General features: G+C 43.0%; 1 protein-coding gene and 1 long non-coding RNA gene across 9 annotated transcripts in view; one reads left to right on the forward strand and one right to left on the reverse strand.

Moving 5' to 3' along the window:
- Nucleotides 1-19330, reverse strand: part of LOC111246236 (suppressor of lurcher protein 1-like) — a 252987-nt gene that overhangs the window by 53272 nt on the left and 180385 nt on the right. The window lies entirely within an intron of this gene.
- LOC111246237 (uncharacterized) lies at nucleotides 16599-18475 on the forward strand. Its single transcript, XR_002671602.2, has 3 exons — nucleotides 16599-16736; nucleotides 18169-18232; nucleotides 18343-18475. It is a non-coding gene; the product is annotated as an uncharacterized LOC111246237 (long non-coding RNA).

Here is a 19330-nt window from a genome sequence, read left to right on the forward strand (position 1 = left end):
ATAAAATCTAGAGAACCGATAGGAACAAGTATAGCGATTGCACTATTCCAGAGACTATCGCGTCCTCCTCGCGCTCCTTCAATCCCAAGAAAACTCACGCGAAACTGAGCACTTCTAACACGAGGTAGGCTCCTGCTTACTTGCCTAGCCGACCACTCTGGGAACGGCTTACAAACCTCGAATACTTCTCCCCATTTCCCACGGCCGCATGACTCATTCTGAAGGAAAGGCCTTGACGTTATCCATTGCCTGCAGAAAAATAAGAGAGCTTGTGTCTGTATGCCGGTTGACAGGGACAAATGGAACCCAGTCTCCATTTCGTCCTGTTTCTGGCACAGCCGCAGCTGCTGCTGCTTTATGCTGCCCCCTCAGCTCCCTAACCATCGCCTCCTTTTCTTAGTTCCTTAGCTGCCGAGGCCGCCACTACTGCCACTTGTTCTACGTACGAACTGGTATTTGACGTTAATAATTTAGCGAAGAACCCCATCTGCACCGCGTGCACCGAAATGTAGCTTTATATGAGACCAACGGCCGTGGGGCAGTGGCCGACAAAACCTAAAGCAGCAAATATACGTGGGATTGGGGAGTCTAAGAGAGGGGGAGATTCCGAGAAGAGGTGGAAAGAAACTAAGGATGAGAAGCTATAAGAATTTTTCGTATAGGTATATATGTGTGTGTATAGGGCTGTCTATTGCATGGGGAAAGGTACGAAGAACGAAAAAGGTCGATGGAATAGTTCCTAGAGCCACACAACTGAGGCAAGCCACTGGCAAGAAACTGGTGATGCTGCTCGAGATAATACGTCTTCATCGTCGCTTGAACTCAAATATTAGCAGATGGGCGTTGGTTCACTGATGTTCCTTTATTGCATCAATCTAGTATACGACCGGTGCATATACACGTGGGTAGGTATAGTTTTCATTCACGTATGTAAACCATTAAAGTGACGGACGTTCAAGGCCAGCTGTCATGTCTGTTGTCGTATTTTAGAACTGATAGACAGTGCCTTAAAAAAATCATACGTCCGTGTACAAAGGCAGCTGCCCTTGAGAGCTACCAATGATTGTGTGTACACTGTTAGTGCAGACTAAATGAGTAGATATACACGGACTTGCCGAAGACACATATGTCCTTAGCACATCCGTTTAAGTCCATATCACAACGGAATCAATGATTGCACCGCGTACCAGATCTGTTGGTTAAGGTTAAGCGTTAAATAGATACCTTATCTAATAATAAATATTATTACTACTTTTCATATATGTTCTACTACTCTCTATAATTCGTCGAATATGTGGCGTAGCTTACCGATCGCAAAATGAACCGTCGCAGCATGTACATGTTGGGAGATATGTAAGGTTGCAGATACTGAGTTGCATTATAAGGTCAATTTTTTCAGTGAAACTTGTTAAGTGATTTAGCATCAGCTACTTCCTGTCTTCTCTACAACAGCCAATGCTATGATAACTCTCAGATTCGAAACAACTTCCACTAAAGTAAACTAGCATGATAAAATTTCGTTTTGTCAAACAAGTTAAAGACGCATATTTTTAACATTCAATTATCATAAAAACTTAACATTCTGTTTGACAATCGTATGACCTGTACAGATTATTGATACCTTCTTGTTGCATCGTGTTTCGATGGAAGATCTACCTCATTGGCGATTGCGGTAAAATATATAGATATCGAGCTATGTTACGGTAATGTCAGCATAAACGGACAGAGTCACCATGTTCTAAGTAATTATATTTGAATGCATGGATCTTCAACCAAATGTTAATCCACTTCAGTGTTTTATAATCGGTTTCTCATACGCGTACTAAAAGAGTAAATTGTATAATGGGATCCTTCCTATATTATAATGATAATAATTTTGGACGCAATGGAAAACAATTGTCTCAATTAAACTACTATTCATTTCCACAACATGAAACGAAAGCTATAATACAAATGAATGATGCAGACTTCACGAACGGACGATACGTTTACGGTGGCCCGTCTTAAATGCAACATTATTATAATGCCATTTAATACCCGCTCAGGTCTCTATTGCTGTTTTTTGGACGCCGACGTAAAAAAAAAGTACTGCAGTAAATCATTTTTCATTCTCTAATCGTATCTAAAAGCCACTTATGCTTTGTTGTGCTTATAGATATTAGCAGGTGGCCAGACAGGTTATGAAGCACGTAAAAACGGGCGGCATTTGGCCATGTAAGAAGTGATATAGCACATTCTTCCTCGGGAGCTCCAACGCTACCATATACCCGTACCAGCATACGGTCCCATTCCGCTGTTTGCCAGCCATTTACACTTTCCTATAACAAGTAGGTCCTTGTAGAGGTAGGCGGAGTACCGCTATGGCGCAAAGATCTTCCTGAGGGTAAGGGGGGGGGGGGGGTCATCATAGATCACGCGAGCAGACGGAGCTTCTATGCCGCAACAGATTGCGCTTGACTGAGCCAGACCCCACACCATATGAAAACCGAAGGTTCGGTCTTGAGCGGGACTGCCACTGGCTCCTACAATACCATTGTTGCAGACAGCATGCCACCGCCATTATCATTGTTCTGACGCTACCGGCTATTAGACATAAAAAAGTGAGGTGGATTTGGGTTGGCTCAACCGATAGATCTGAAATTACTCCGTGTATCTCTAAAAGTGTTTAATGAATGAATGGGTGCGATGACAACGGTCGATTCATGTTCCAACAGGTCTAATAGAAGGCACGATAGCAGCGTTTGTTTTAATTGTTCTGTATATTACGTTTAGAATTCAGCACCATCAGTTTCACGGACAACGTTGTCTTGACGAGGTCGCGACTAAATCCAGTCCTATGCGCTCAAACATACATTTCATTACATTCTAGATGTTACCTACGGGCGCATTATAACATGAGACGCACTGAGGTGGTGCTAAGTCCGTCTGGATGGCCAATTGCCATTTTTGCCAAATATCCCAGTTGCAATGTTTATGACAACTGTAATTGTTAACTAACCCAGGTTGAACCAAAAAAAATCTAGGCGTCAAAATAATAAACTTCCGTTGCTAACAGCGTAGACTACCTGGTGCAAATGATTGAGCAATAAGGGTCCTACAATGCGGACTCTAGTCAGAATCAAAGTTCTAAATAGCAGTGAAAGCATGCGTGCGCGTATGGATATCGTCATGTACGCAGCATATTCGGTCAGAGCTTAAGAAAAATCTTTTTAGCAGCCGGTCGACTCAACAAGCCTGCGATGTAGGGGGATAGATTCATCCCGAATGCGATGAGCGAGAAGAAATGACGGATCCAGTGTAAAATAATACGTAACGGAGGAATATATGAATGCGGGCTCAAAAAATGGGCAGAAGTTTTAGTTAATAAAATGCGCTTCAATAAAGTGACAAAAATCGAAATCACTTGAAGCCTGTTAAAGTTTGAATGAGTTAAAGTATCGATCTAGCTTGGCTTCACAACATTTTCCCGTTGTATTTTGTACGCTGTTACAGTCATGCCTTTACCTATAATCAGCCCTTTTTTGATACGCATTTTCTTGGTATCTTCCGCTATTCTTTGGACAAACTCCCTCGTTGCATGCCGTTTTTTTGACATGCACAGTTTTGCTCTCTCACATTGTCTCTTTGTAGAATATTGATAGAAGGTTGGTTGGTTCAATTGAAGGACATGGCAGAGTCAACGAAGAAGTTCTCCCGGCTGGCCAACGGCGACAGCTACTATCGACGGGTCTAGATATCCCGTGCGACTAGCAGGTCAAACGGTCAAATCGAGTTTGGCCTGAATGCGGCGCCTTCCTTACCTGCTTAGGAGAAATGCGTTTGCCCTACACGTAATGGGTAGAACAAAGAAATGCGAGGGATGAACCATTGTTTGACGCTTTTCGTTCAGCTCAACTTATTCCATAATTCAATATACGACATATATATATGTGACTGAGCAAGGAACGCGGACGGTTTGAGAATGACCTTCTTGCCAGTGCCGTGCGCCCCAGCTCCGTTAGACCTTAAGCGCAGGAAATGCTGGGTTTACCACGACGAATAGACCCTCACGGAAAGCCAGACGTTTTCTCGGGCTTATACACCCTGGTTCTATATGTCTTCGTGGTTCGCAGAGATACACTTACAACATCCTTTATCACAGACGAGCTTTGAATGCGAATATAATACGTTTGAACATTCGCAGTATATGTAAAAGGACTTGGCAAATAATTAGAGTTTTTCATTTCTTCTTCAAATGATTAACTTGTTATTACGGCGATATTTCTTGCTCGTGCTAATTGAATGACAAAATAATGATAAGGATCATTGTATTTATAAAAGACATCATGCGCATATGTATAACAAATGATTTATATAGCGCTTCTAATCTGTTCGGTCGGTATAAATGTTGGAAACGATCAATGGGATTATCCTTTCGATATTGACTATGACCAAAATGATCTTACAAGTATATGTCCGAATTTTGTCTTCTACGTACAGCTATGCAAGAACTGCCTACAGAAACCGTGGCGTTCGCTGTTGCATTATTTTCACTCTTAGTCCGAAGGAGCGAACATGATGAAATCGTTAGCTACCATAAAGATCACCGTGCAGTAGTGGGGTACGTTGGCCCCGGCATAAAGGGTATCTCCATTTTAGAATTTTACTAAGGCGTGCCTCTAAGGCGTTCGCTCTTTGTGTGAGGTGCGTTAACGACGTGGGAGGGAAAAGGAAGAAGCTAGAAGCTGCTGCCTTCTAGGCTTTTTTTCCTTCTTCCTCGTATACCCCTACATAGTTGTCCGCCTGAGCAGATGTGAACGTCATCAGCATTAGACAATGGCGGGACGCTTTGCCATTCGGGTCACACGGCTGCTTCTCCAACGCGACAGCGACAAATACTATGTGGCCGATAGCTGTTTACTTCAATAGTGACGAGGCGCTGCTCCACTTTGTGTCCATTCGTGTGCATTAAAAATGTATAATAGCCATCGGAATCCCATCTATTATATAATATAGCTATGTTATCGCGGTACACTATACTGGTATCCTGTTGGCATCACTAGGCTCGAAAAGCAGCCAGCAGTTTCTTAGAAGAAAACAGCCTTACGGAGACAATGCAGTCACCCGTAGGCGTAATAGGGCTGCATATCTATATGTATCGTATAGATAGTGACGATAATACTGCTCGACCCCTGCCATGACAGAAGATACTGGCGGTATCACTGCTCATTTGAAGGAAAGGCCCGCTACTGCTGCAACAGGACAGACTTTGAGCGCACATCTTCGTTAGTGAGGAAGCTAGCGAAAGAGATGCGGTGCGACTAGTAAAAAAAGGCCAAGTTGCTTCTGTTGATGACTGCGTTGACGGAATTAGCGTGCACGCCAACCAGTTTACAATGCGTTGCAGGGCAGAAGGAAGGCACACTAGTGAGCAAGAACGAAGCTCGTCTTAACGGAATAGGCTCGCGTCTTATTAGCTGGCTTTTGGCATCCTTGTGACTTACGCTTAGATGGTCGTATCTATAGCTGTGTTGGTTCGTGTACGTGCGCACGCGTCAGCTCCGTGAGTTGTTTTCGCTTCACAACGAGTAAGGTTTATCACGTCTACCGTAAAGAGAAAGCGTTGACCCGCCATAACGGGTTGGCGGTTTAAGGCTGCTGGCCCCTCGCTGGTCTCGCCTCATAAAAGAATGTCTTGAAATTCACAATTCATCGGGATTACCTCCTAGAGTTAAGTTATACAAGTGAAGCTGTCATGCTTTACCTGCTCCAGTGCGTTGCAGGACAAAAACCCGGCAATATGTCATCGCAGGGACTACTCCGTATATTCACGCGTACCTGAACAGACCATCCTAACCCCGATTTTTTAACATCTGCCTTCTATCTTTTTTTCTTATAACATACGTTCTCACGACATATCTCACCCATCGTCATTTTTCTTGTAACGATATGCACGATAAATGAAAGCCAGTTGGATCATCTCAAAGTATAACTAGTCTCAGGGTTGATAGTACCAAGCTGTGAATACGTTCTTTCGCTGTATTTAGTCGGCGGTGTCTTCCCTGTAAAAAAACAACTGGTGTATATATATGCATATGAGTCAAGTATCTATAGTCGGACAGAGGTGGAAGGACGGATGTTGAAGGTACGTAAATCGATGGTTCTTTTTTTTCTTGGAGGTCTTATTACTCGCAGGTAATCTCCTGTCTATAAGGTACATGGTGAACCCCCCGCCGCCGCCCTCTTGGCGGCTTGCTAGCTGACCCGATTACTCGAAGCCACTTTCATCGTAGCTGGTCCTTAATTAGTCGACTATAGCCATCAGCAACTTTCTTCCTACCGGTCTCGTTGGCATCGTACTCCTGCTGTTGGTGCCTGGTTCCAGACACGGAAAAGCCTACCAGGCATGAACGGTACATGAAACAGGGAAGCGTATCCCGCTAAAGATGCCATAGGAGCATGTATGTTCGCCCCACAAAAAGGAGTGTACGAGAAAACAAGTAAACATGGGCTGTGCGCTTTACGGTTGCGTTCGACATCGGCCGCTCTACCATACAAGTAAATGAGAAAATATTATCTAGTTGTTACGATAGGTCCCGTAACAACTTGTTGGCTATTTTCGTTTCCTCATTATAGATTAACGGACAACTGGCATTGGCCGAAGCCCTGCCCGCCAGACAGCTCTTCTTCCACAGGTGCATTCGCTTTTAGAATACATCAGTAGTAGCTTGAACACTTCGCCTTCATTGCACGACGAACAGCCAGCGTATTTTTTAGTCAACGTGTCTTCAAGTTTAGTTAAGGCCCACTTTCATTGGCCCTACTCCCACGTGTGTAAATAGTTGAGCAAAGCAAATAGCCTGCGGTATTTTTTTATTGATAGTCCTTCTTCTCCGATTCGCCGTTCCCATTCGTATTAGCTTTGGCTTAACTTCGAAACGGTAGGTGTCTCGACAACCACTGGCCTGATTGTGGTGAGACGCTTGCTGTTCGTTGCCAAGTTGCATACCCTCCCCTGACGCACACTACAAGCTTTGGACGTTTTGGCGTTGATAAGCATTGTTCTACAAAGGGAATAACATTACCAATTTGGTCTTGTCTTGTTGACGAGCCCCCAGCGGCACGAGAGCCCTACTATACTGTGTGCAGCAACAGGCTATCCGAAATTGTTCTCCTGCGCGGTGGAGGATTTGAATTGAAACATTTAAGTAAATATCACGAGCTCTTTTTTTTTTTATTTACGGAATGCATGACGGGGTTGTGGAAATTTAGTGTGGAGGAGTCATCTCGCAACATCATAGTCGAACGAGCAAAGTTCGCAAGCTGGTCTCGTCAGGTTTATAATCCACGATCCATTAGATAGAATTTTATAAGGAAAAAATTATTATATATCAAAGCACATGTAGGTCAACGAGAAAAAAACAAAGATACGTGCAGTGGCGGCAGAGTATAAAAACAAACGCAGAAAAAAGTGCTTACTGGTTTTACATAGTCGTACACATCTACTGTAATCTAATGCATCCAAAACAGCAACTTTTAGACGTTTAAGGAAAACTCGGACAGAAGACGAGCCGGCTGAAAGTCGTTATGCTTTTAGCCTTTCCTGCTGCATCGAGGTAGATGTCCTGTTTAGCATCAGTTTGCTAGAGGCTATGTCCCCAGGGTCTGATGCGAATCGAAAAGATCGCATCACTGCGTCGAAAATATATAAAATTCGTGCAAAGCGGGCGCTACAAAACAGATATGCCTCCTGACACTCAATGGCATCACCGTATACGACGATGCTGAACGAAAGAACGCGAGAGAAATTGATCTATTCGCTGCAACTCCCCAGCCAACATCGTGGCTAGACATCTACTGACGATGCTGTTGGTCTGTCCCGATGGCATTGCCCCGCTGGTATCGACTTCAGGTTTGGATCACAAACCCTGCTCTAAGTGATTCATAATATTCTGTTCCTTAGGATACTGTGCTGCATAGAACGTGAGGTAGCAAGGGCATTCCGGAAGGTACTAAACGAAGCCAGGATTGAAGACAAAACCGATCTAGAACAGATGCCCGTTATCCATATCTCGAAACCGATGCATTTCCTTGGAATATGCGGAAGTAGTGTCCACAGAATGCAACTCGTTCCCCCGAGATATTTCTCCTTCTTTTGTTTACTTAAATGGATAAAATGGAAACGCATACGTATAATAGGGGACACACATATGTTCCTCGATAGTCAGCACCAGTCGTAACAAAATCGATCTTAGGACTGCTTCCGTTGCGGAGCGTCACCCGATGTTAATCATTTTTTTAAAATAACAATTTAATTATGTGCATTGGTAACTCCAGATGCGCACAAAACGGCCCCGCCGAGAACATAGATATCCAGATTTGTTTATTTAAACTGGAAAGGCGTTCGTTACCAGCAAGTTCTTAGCATATTCGGCAGATATTGAGTTTTTCAATTGTCCCGATAGCAACTTTGTGTGAGTAAATACGCGTTATATTAACTACATGGACAACACCGGCCCCTTACTATAAAAGCGATGGTGAAAACGGTGATGGCGCAACACATCATCGTGTCGAAGTTGTTACAGCCGGAGGTATTCTCATGATGGCATTTCGGAGAATTTCGATTTGCCATCGCCAGCAAGTAATATTGCATCGAAGCATTCGCGAATCCACAATGACCTGCTTTTGTTTTCAGTGGTGATCGCGCACGTGAGTGCTCTCATGGTGATGCATGCCACATAGGTAAAACCATGCGGACGAAGAAAATGGGCCAATAAACCCATGCGGAACCGAATGTGGGAATAAAAGTTCCATTTTCTCTTCAGCGGGTTAGTCCCGTTCCAAATTCCGAGTGCAAACAACGACCAAGTGGAAATGAGTATGGAAATCATTTTTGTTTTTTCCACGAATTTTCCTATTTTAACTCTGCGTTCTTGCTGCTAAAGCGCTTTTCAAGAGTTTAAGGGATGGGCTGGTAGAACTGAAGAGTACGGTACTGCAACGTTTAGAAATGCCAATGAGTGTTTTCGGAGTACCACACACAGAGTACACTTGGCGATGGGTCGTTGTCGAAGTCCTGGCTTTTTAAGGTCTCTGGGTTAATTCATGCAAGCTCACGGTTAGCAGATTCTGAGTCCTGCGTACTTATTTAGCGTACTCGACCGCGTCCGCTTCGGACGAGACTTAGCGTGCTCGGTAGGTAAGTTTAATGGCGGTGGCATCGACATACGTCGTACACTCAAGTAAATCCGGGTATGGTACGAATTAGCCTAAGGGGTACATTGTTCAAGTTTTGCTCGCTTGCTTGTGTATTTTTTTTATCCTGCATTTTCGTTTCCTTATGCCTTCACTTGGTGTATTTTACGTCCCGTTCTCCCTCTCTCGCATGTGGCCCTTGTCTCTCTCATACTGAGGAGTTCGACAGTCGAGGGCGGTTCGACGACTGTAAACGGCGGAGCGCAGCAACGGGCAATAAAAGCTTAGTAACTTGTGAAAGATTCGAATTCGCACTAAAACACTGAATCCGGTTTATAAACACTAGCAGAAGCTAATACGCGTGTCCACGAACTGCTATACTGCCGTAGTTCGTTGAGAGACTTACGCTTCGACGACTTTCGCCTGGCAAACTCGTGCTGTAACCACTCTGCAACCGCTACCGTTCCGATTCGTTCGTATGTAGGAATGTCTGCCGGTGGCTGATGGTTAAGGGCGCCGAAAGAGTGCGTGTAGGGTGCCGTGCTGAGGCAAATCTCAATGGATACGAACGTATCGGCTACGAATGAATGGGGTGGAACTGCCAATACAATTCGAATGTCAGCGGCAATCGCCGTAGCAAAGATATCCAGTGGGAAAAAGATGTTGTGAGAATTATTGGGACTATAACTAAAAGCTCGGAGTATGTCTTCAGCAGTCACCGTGGTGGCCCTATCGAGACAGATGCTCTCACTAATCGTATATAGATCGAAAGTAGCAACCGTCTATACTTGCGTATCTCTGTATGTGTGTATAGGGATTGAGGATTGAAAGGGAAAAACGCATTTTGTTGGCGTGAGACAACACCACAGGTCGCTCGTACGCATGCACTAAGTATTAAACGTTACTTGCGCCGCACATGCATGTACGGATTACTCTTTTCCACTATTGTATCACCTATGTGCTTCAACAACAAAGCACAAGCGCCTGGTTTCACCGCAAGTGGGACAGAATATTTGATAGACATACCAACATGAAGTCCGTTAATCTTTCAATAAACTCTCGTTTATTGCAGCTATGTAAGTTCTATATGTTAGCATTGATAAAAGTGAAGATAATTCATCATATATCAGAACAGATAATAACTGGCAATTGCAGATACCACACAGAATGACTTAGTTGTTTACATTCCAGTTAGCGTGCGGCGGAAAAATTACAATATCTATCTAAATAGATTGTCTCATCTAAATCACATACATAATGTGAAGATTCTTCCTCACAATTATCTATATATATATATATATATATATATATATATATATATATATGTAGAAAAAAAGCGCGGTAGCTATTCATTATCTATTATTGGGTTGTCTTCGAATTAAAAATATTTTTTTCATAGCGTTTTATAGTACAATATAGTAGAGAAAATAAATAGAACTTTTGCTTGATGGTCAGTATGCACATTCGGTTCAACCACAGCCGTTAGACCAGTTCTGAGCTTTGAATAGGTGATACCATATCAATGGAAACGGAATTCGTAGAAAAAATACTTATCCCACACTCGTACCGTCACTCTTATCTTTTTTGATTGGTAAGGCCGATTCAGCCTGACTCTCTTTAGTTGATTCAAGAACCGAGAAGATAGCTGTGGATGCGAATAACTGCAAAAAGCTGCAGATTTTTATTTGTGCTGCTTGAAGCATTATTCGAAGTTGAATAGAAATAGCCACGAAGCCGTAAAGGAGCTGAAGAAAAAAAAAGAAGATATTCATTCTACTTTCATTCATTGAATATCTTTTGTTTTGGGCTTGCTGAGGAATTCGTCCCAATTACGCCTGCGATGCGGTCCGGGAGATCTAGGCCCAGTGACAAAAGCCGATCTACTTATCATTGCGCATGCATCTTTTCAATGGTAAAAAACTCACACAAGTCGATGAACATCAAAGTAAATTATACGCGATAAAAGTTGATATCTTTAGTTGAATTAATTTAAAAACCATACAAATCCCAGTCAAAGGCACGTACGTTGTATAAATTACACTTTTCTATGGCAACTACGCTTCACCTTACTGATAAATCGCTTAGTAAAAGAGTACATTGGAATTATCAAACGTTTATAAAAATCAAATTACTGAGCGAATTTATGACGTTGACCCACAAATGGACCAGGTAGGCATCACTCGACATTATCTTGTTTTATTGACCTATGTTGAAATAGTTTAGATTATAGATTGTTCTCACAATTACGCCAACCAAATTCAAGCCAAGAACCTAATCAAATATAGAATGCAATGTAGAAATGGTATAAACTAGCTCTCTTAAGATAGATATTGAAATCGAGTCCAGGATTTCGTTGATCATTAGAAAGTTCAACTTCAGCTTCGCATCAGTACATCTCAATTTTAATGCAGTTTCAGCAAGCATATTATTAATTGACGCAGTAGATAAAAATTCACATCTTTATCGAATAAATGGACTCGAAGTGCTAATACAATTCGAAAGATAGCTGCAATCGCTGCTAGTAAGTTTATTTTTTTACTTACTAAATTACTTAAAAAAGAAAAACAAATACAAAACACCGATAAGAACGAACGTTCGTTTTCTATTTTATACACACAGTACATTCACGAATGTTCATTGTCCGAACAATTGCTTTCGGGTCGTAGCTCTAATATTGCTATGAGTAAAATGAGAACCCTAATATAGTTACGTTCGTGTTCTTTTTTTTTACTTGTGTGTTCTGACTTTCGTTTACTACGTTAGCTCATCCGTAACCGGTGATCGACGGTAAGCAATAACGACGCAAGTGAATACAATATTCTGTTAATAGAACAAACAAAAATACAATACACAAACAGAGCATTATGTCATGGTAAATGAATCTCTATCACCGATTCAAACGAGAGATTTCTGTGCACGTTTAAAACGCTTTAAACGGCAGGTTTTAGAACAGTATTAGTCACACGGAATCAAGTTATCAGGATACGATATTGGCCTATTTGAAACGTCAAAAGCCTATAGTATTGTTACCATTATTCGTTCGACATGGTGCCACCAGTAAGATTCTGAGTAGAATGTTATATTGAATTGATTGCCTTACAAGCAGAAAATGGACAAGCCCTTAGGACGAAATTTCACCATCGCTAACGCTGTGATGATCATATGCATAAAGTGGACCATATCATTCACCAGACTGTGTATGTTCATTATTTGCACTTGAGTCGTCTGCTGTTTGTAGTAGGGCCGTTACCACACTATCTAAGGAAAGATATTCTTTTAAATAGTCCTCGAGTCACAGTCAGCAGTCTTTTCAAGAAAATGTATGGCCTTTGAACTGACCACGTTACAATACATCGTTGGCCAGAACGCTTCAAATTGTAATAATTAGTAATGCTACTAGTAATATAATATAGTTAATATATATTCATTCTCAGAATAAATAAAGAAGTAATAATAATAATAAACTATATATAACTTGGCATTGTTTTAGATTATGTTCAATCGATAAGAATATCTGAACTATGAACCGACACTTTAGCAACCATAATGACTTATGCTTAGATGCCACAGCGCAAGAGAATTCCTGCGCAAAATTATGCAACTTCACTGACGATCCCTCTAACTGATGTGCTTCTATTTCTTCCCGTCATAATTAATAAAGCTATTCTTACGCCGGAACAGGATCTCTCTTACCTACTACTTACCTCTCTCGCAGGACTTGTCTATCTAACGGAGCCTTTCTCCACTTTGTCTTAAGTGTCTAGTCAAGTATATTCGATCGTCAGAATAGTGCGTCCTTTGAATCGAGGTAAAACGTGACCTTGCCCAATTCAATGATGTCAGATACTGTTCTATGGTGGGTTCGATTTCACACCTGAGTGCATTTCTTCGAAGGACAAAGCTGAAGGCCACAAGCCTGGCGTTCACACAAGTGCGCGTCATCCGACCATGTCACATTCGCAACATTTCTCGCTTTGCCCTGATTCAAGTTCCGCCCCCAAGACACGGATTATATGTGCTATTCACTTTGTTGGTTTTTCGACTCGCATGGCGCTGAACAAGTTAACCATACCTCCGCGCTGGAAGTCGCAATCCTGCCTATATATTAGTATTATAGGGGTATACCTTCAGCTCAATTTCTAAGGAAACCCAGTGATAGCCCAACAATGGTGGTCTGCAAGTAGACGGCCCGTCCTCGCTATGCCATCGCTCTCACAGAAATGTGCATCCTCCGAAGACGTACTTAAGGCAACCAATTTAGCTCTCTCCCTCTCAGAAAAACTTATAGACCTAGGTCCAATCATTAATGGTGACTTGTGATTGCATTCTGCGGTTTTAATTATTCATTACACGGCTGCAGCGTATCGGTGTTCTTCGCTAAATTCCCACGACAGTACGAATTCCATGGCTGTAACCAAACTCATTCATCCACCACTATACGTTAACGACATTAGCTAACATCGCCTCATCGCTGAAGTCGACCTAAACCTCCTCATATTCAGTTTCTTAAATTCTTCATAAAAGAGTGCAAGCCTCTCATTTAAGTTCCTTACATACAACGGCTGGCTTTGGTGTCGTTTAACGGATTGTGTACTTTTCTGTCACCTCCCGGAGCGAGGTCGGACCAGGGCAATGTAGCAGGATAACACAGGTCAGTGGCGTTATTCAGGATCACGTCGTTCCACTGGAGCCACGGATGCGAGTAAAATGGGGATCTAAGTTGGGAGAAGCCTCTTCTAAAATGTGTGCGAGCGCGTAGGAGACACTAGAACTTGGTGGAACAAGCGGAGGGTTGCTTTCGGGACGGCGAGGGCCGACGGGGTTAGGAGCATTTACATAATCGTGAAGGTCTCTGGGTCCGTGATGCTCGTTTCTTCCCTGTTATCCACGTTGTATGACGAGTACTCTTAATGAGGTTTCTTCCGTTGATATGAATGATGGGGTGGTGATTCAGGGACAAATACGAGATTAACGAGTCGGGTGGGATCCCTCCTCCAGTCGCATGATTGTTCATCGTTCCACACATCCCAAACAACTTTCCTTTAGTGACCGTTTTTGCATTCGTCTTATAGCACATCCGATTCTACTAAATTCTAATATTCCATTTCTCTATGTACGTTTTCTCGCTTCAAGATTCCAAGCTTCTCGCAGTGCACAGGCCCGACTGATGGAGTGCCCAATGGCGCAACTGACGCGTACAAACACCATTCGCGATATCTATTAGAGGCTAGCGTGGCCTGTAGCGAACCATAAATGGAGGCCAACGGCCACGTCATGAGAGACCTGTCCAGGAACAACTGCTCAGTTTACCTATTCTATGTGGAATTTACCTGCAGGAGACGCGTCTTATTTTTAGCCATGTCCCTTAACTTCTCTCATTTTGCCCGATCCTCTTCACATACACTTTCGTAAGAATTTTTCTCATATGTTTACCCAGGCGGAGTCACAGTTTAAACGAGATTTGGCAGAAAATGCGTTTGCTTTGATTTAAAGGGTATCAGTGTAGCTAGTGTACCTGGTTTCCGGCTTGTCTGCTTAGCCCTATACGTTAGCTGCTTTGCGTTCCCTGCTGGCCTAATGGCCTTAACGTGTTCATAGACAAAGGGAAAAGCCTTATACAAGCGGCAAGCCAATACCAGAAGGAAGGCATGGGTGGGAAACTCCCGTACCGCCAGCGCTACTGCTGCTGCCTTTGGCTAATAAAGTGCGACATAGGCGGATGAACGTTACTCAAGTGAAGTCAGGCCAGGAAGAGCGAGTGTCTGACTCGATGCTTAGTTGGCTCGGGAGGCTTAGGCCGTTTCGGAGCTCGGTGTTCTCGCGGCCGCCGCTTTGCTCTCCTGTCGGCCGTTCGTCTGTCCGCTTGTTGCCGCTATGTTACCCGTTCCTCCGATGTTCCTTCTCCCCAGGTTTTGTCCTGATTCAATCGACAGCGCACTCTGCCGCCAGCCGTTTTCCGCCCAATAAACCACAGTCTGTCTCGCAATAAATGACCTGCGCCTCTAGTGAGTCCCGAGGCAGCGGTAGCAGCAGCCATGAACACTTTTGGAGGACACATCTCTTGTGTTCTGAACGACATCTCGGCTGGACATCGTCCTGTCTCTGGACTAAGCGTTTGTCACTAGGACTTTGGTGTCCGAACAGCGTCTAAGCAATGTATCTGTGAAAGCGTCGGTCGGCTGCTTTATCTGTCGGTCTGTACGAGTCGAGTGATGTTCGTCTACCTTAGTGTTTTCGACTCTCATCGGCGCGTTTTATTGTTCTGTTTGCAACAACCGAAACGCGAGGCATTTTAATACACTGGTCACTGGCCAGTAGTCACCAGTTTGTCCTGTCTGAAACGCCACTGTCATGTCCAAAACTCTCCTCCTCGTGTCCTTATGAACCTAGACTAACAGGCATGGCAAGTGTGTACTTGCAGCAAACATAGGCCAACCTAGTAAAATTTAGATTTAAAAAAAAAACAGAACTTATTATAGCAACGCTTGACACATAGTCGCTCAGTTGTTTCAGAATCCGGAAATTGGTTACTATATGCGCATGCTTGAATTTCTATACGACATATTCATTCGCCGTTCTTTTTACGATCACGATGACTGCGAACTCGTTCGGATCGAACATTTGATTCTCACCCTGTCACCCACAAAGGAGAAGGCAAGAGGGAACTCTCTCGTAAAATGCAAATTTACACCCGGTTTTGAGATACTGTTGTAACCGGTCGTAAATCCGGCACTTCCATCAACGTCGCGCTTATCACACCCCAGTATTCAATACGTACTCCAAGAATGCAAGCAAGGTGGGCATATCTATGCAGACGAGCCTTGTTGGCCCCACCGACGTTAGCACGTAGTAGCTGCAGCAGGGAGAATATAGGTTTGATCATCTCGCATACGTTATTATTTTTAAGCAAAAAGTAAAAAAAACTCATATATAATATGTATCTTGTCAAATATAGTATGTTTATACGTAAGTAGTATTCTTTCTCTCACAAAATGATTGCTGTAACAAAATAATTGTTACAGTTACTGATAAAATGATAAACTATGAGCAGCCGCATTTTATCGATTTTTTTTTTTGTTATTCACAGCTTATAGACAAATTGATCGTTTGTTGGTTGATCGGTTCAACGATATTGACCGCATATTTTTACCATGACGAATACTACATACCCTTAGAGTGCAATTTTAATACTCTACTAATTGGCAGAAAACAGTGTTCTTATTTCTGTTTTTTATGTTTATATTCTGTTTTTTTTTTTCGTTTACTTCACAATTCCTTGTCGTAATTCTAATGAAAGGATTTAATGTTAGGTTCATAGTCAGCCATATATCCAGAAAATAAAATACGGTGAACTAGCCGTACTTACTTATTTGGTATTTCTTCACAGAGCTAGACATAGAGTATCGTCTAAATGCAGAAGAATACCAAACACCAGGCAGCGTCTGCATTTAAAATACTCTTCTGGCTCTTCTAAACAACACTTGAATAGACGCGCGTAGGCAAATGATTTAAAGTTTTGCCGATTTGGGTGAATTCTCGAAACTCTCAAAAAGTTGATACAGGTTGGTAATTGTTTAACACACTTTGGTGACAACTAGGCGAACTACGCATAAATTTAGCCAGTAAAATTCATGTTTATCTCCTAGTCTAGCGGACGAACACTGTAAAAGGGGTTCAAGAACTGACTGATGTTACCTAGAAATGTATGTACAACTCCTGGGGATCATCATACTTTATCTGTATGTCTAGTAAGTGCATTTTTAGGCATAGTTTGAGTCGTTTCGAGAAAAATCAGATCGGCTGGATAATAATTACGTTGTCTCCAATAGAACTAAGTTATTTTTCTTTAAAGAAGGTAATTTTGTTAAACGTTCATATCCAAATTATCGAAGCGCTTGACAGTCAAAGGAAAGCCCATGGTCATATTTAACGCAATAGTACCAACATCAAAAATGCCTCGATGATATTTTCGCATCCAATTATTACTTCTAATACATTTGTACCTGTCCTTCGTGGTTTAGCTTCTAATCCACTAATGATTGCAGCATAAGCGAAAAGAGTAGATAGATCGACATTAACGGTTCGAATCCGATGTACTGGTCTGGGTTCGGAAGCTGGGTCTACCAATAGTCCGTCTATCGCCTGCGTAGAATAGGCAGATGCTAAGAGAGTTGTGGCTAAAAAAGGGAGCACTCGGCTTTAGCGGCAACAAGAAGTCCTGACGTCAAGAGGTTTTTTTTGTGGGTGGGTGGGGGGGGGGGGGCTGCCCGCTTCGATTCGCTCATTCGGTCATTTAAACGACGATTCAAAGGTTTTACGATGAAATTATCGTTACAGTTAAGGGGCTAAAAAGTCGTAGATAAATGGACACCAAAACGGAGCCCCTTTGACCGAGAGCTGGGGTACAAGGCACGTCTGAAGTTGCGCCGCCACTGCTGATGAGCTGCCGTTCTTTTTCCATAAAAGCACTAGCATTTCCTTCAATCAATCTCCATTAAACGAACACACACGAATAATTAACACGAACGAAAAGGTCACTTTTCAAATGCGGGAAGAGAACGGGGGTTTGGGTGATGTGCTAACTTTAACACGTCTGAGCATAGATCTTGAGACTGCTTCTAATCGAGTCATCGGCTCCCAGGGAGGCAGACGGACGAGCTGGCAGGCGACAGCAAACAGTTACGACGGTTGCAACGCGCTAGCAAAGCACAATATAAACTGTGCGAGTCATGACACATATGCGGCTCTTTAAGCAAATTCAGAATCAAACCTACAGCCGTTCCATTCCGCCGCAGTTTTTATTTAAGAAAGCAAGTAAATGTTAAATGCATATTACCGACCCTATTTGCTGAAGGACGAAAGGCAGAAGGAACGTCGCATTCCACCTAGTAAAGAAGTGTAAATGAAATTCTTCATGAGGTGTGGTTGGCAGTTTTCGTACTGGCAGCTGCTATGACAATCTTATAATGAAGGTCCGTTTAATTCCGTCCCCAGGCTTCTGCTTTCGTGTCCCTTCTTGCAACTTACTACGAACCGGGTACATCTAACCGAAAAAAAGGTAGGGTTCTTAGCGCGCCGTTGGCTTACAATGTCATTGCAAAACAACAGCAGCAGGTCCTTTCAACGTGCTTGTTGTCACATCCTGATATGTCCTCACTTTCTTTAAAGGTAACATAGGACAGTGGAGTATCGGTTGGGGATCAACCTCAACATGCCCCAGTTACTCGCCCTTGCCAACTTAACTTCAGCTGGTTCCGCTTTTTACAAGCAAAATCGCGGACGTACACATCACAACTAACCATATATACGCTGAAAGAACACGCGTTGAAGAAGATACGGGCTTTGTGTCTGTGTGTGTCCTCTTTGCTAAATATAGGCAGCACAGACGGTGGTTTTGAGGCAAAGCGACTGGCTTGCGGGATGCAACTAAGCAAGACGAAATCAAGCATGTCGCACCACAAATACGCATACAGAAGAAGAAGTCGCGAAGCGGTGAGGTGGGGTAAAGAACGGCATGGCATATGGCCTTGTCGGCAAACCCTGCCGCCCCACCAGCGTCAATCGTGCATGCTATCTATCTGTGAGCCCCAACGGAGTTTGACTCTTGAAAGAGCTCGCTGGTATATTGCAGTAGAGAGCAAGACGAAATAAGAGGACACACTTTGCGGTACAAACTAAAGTTTAGATGGCGAGACGAGACAAGCGAATGCTTTCGTAACAATTTGTCCGAAAGCAAATAGAGTCTATTTCGAGCTGTCAAGAAGTGCGTAAAGGAAAGCGATGGAGGGGGCCCGCTCTTCTGCGCAAGTGAAAGGGAAAAAGCGAACGAGCCAAGCGAGGGAGCAGGCAGTCAGGCAACAAACCGGGAAGTCCCCCAACATAAACAAGTGTTTGAAAATCGTACATCAAAGAGGTAAACTGTTTGGCCAGCGCAAGCCGGCTGATGCAGGAAATGTCTGCCGGTACTGATTATATGTATATGCATAGGTATCAAAAATGGCCTGTTCACCAGCGTCTATGAACAAAAAAAACGTGCCACTGATTAGAAATATATTTTTGATCAGAGTCTCCTTGCTTCGCACCTAACAAACGCTTTCCTCTTGAACACTTGAATACTTCGACGAGAGACGATGTGGACTGATATAATAATCCATCA

Source organism: Varroa destructor, unplaced genomic scaffold, assembly GCF_002443255.2.
Source record: "Varroa destructor unplaced genomic scaffold, Vdes_3.0 BEIS01000003.1, whole genome shotgun sequence".
Classification (NCBI taxonomy): domain Eukaryota; kingdom Metazoa; phylum Arthropoda; class Arachnida; order Mesostigmata; family Varroidae; genus Varroa; species Varroa destructor.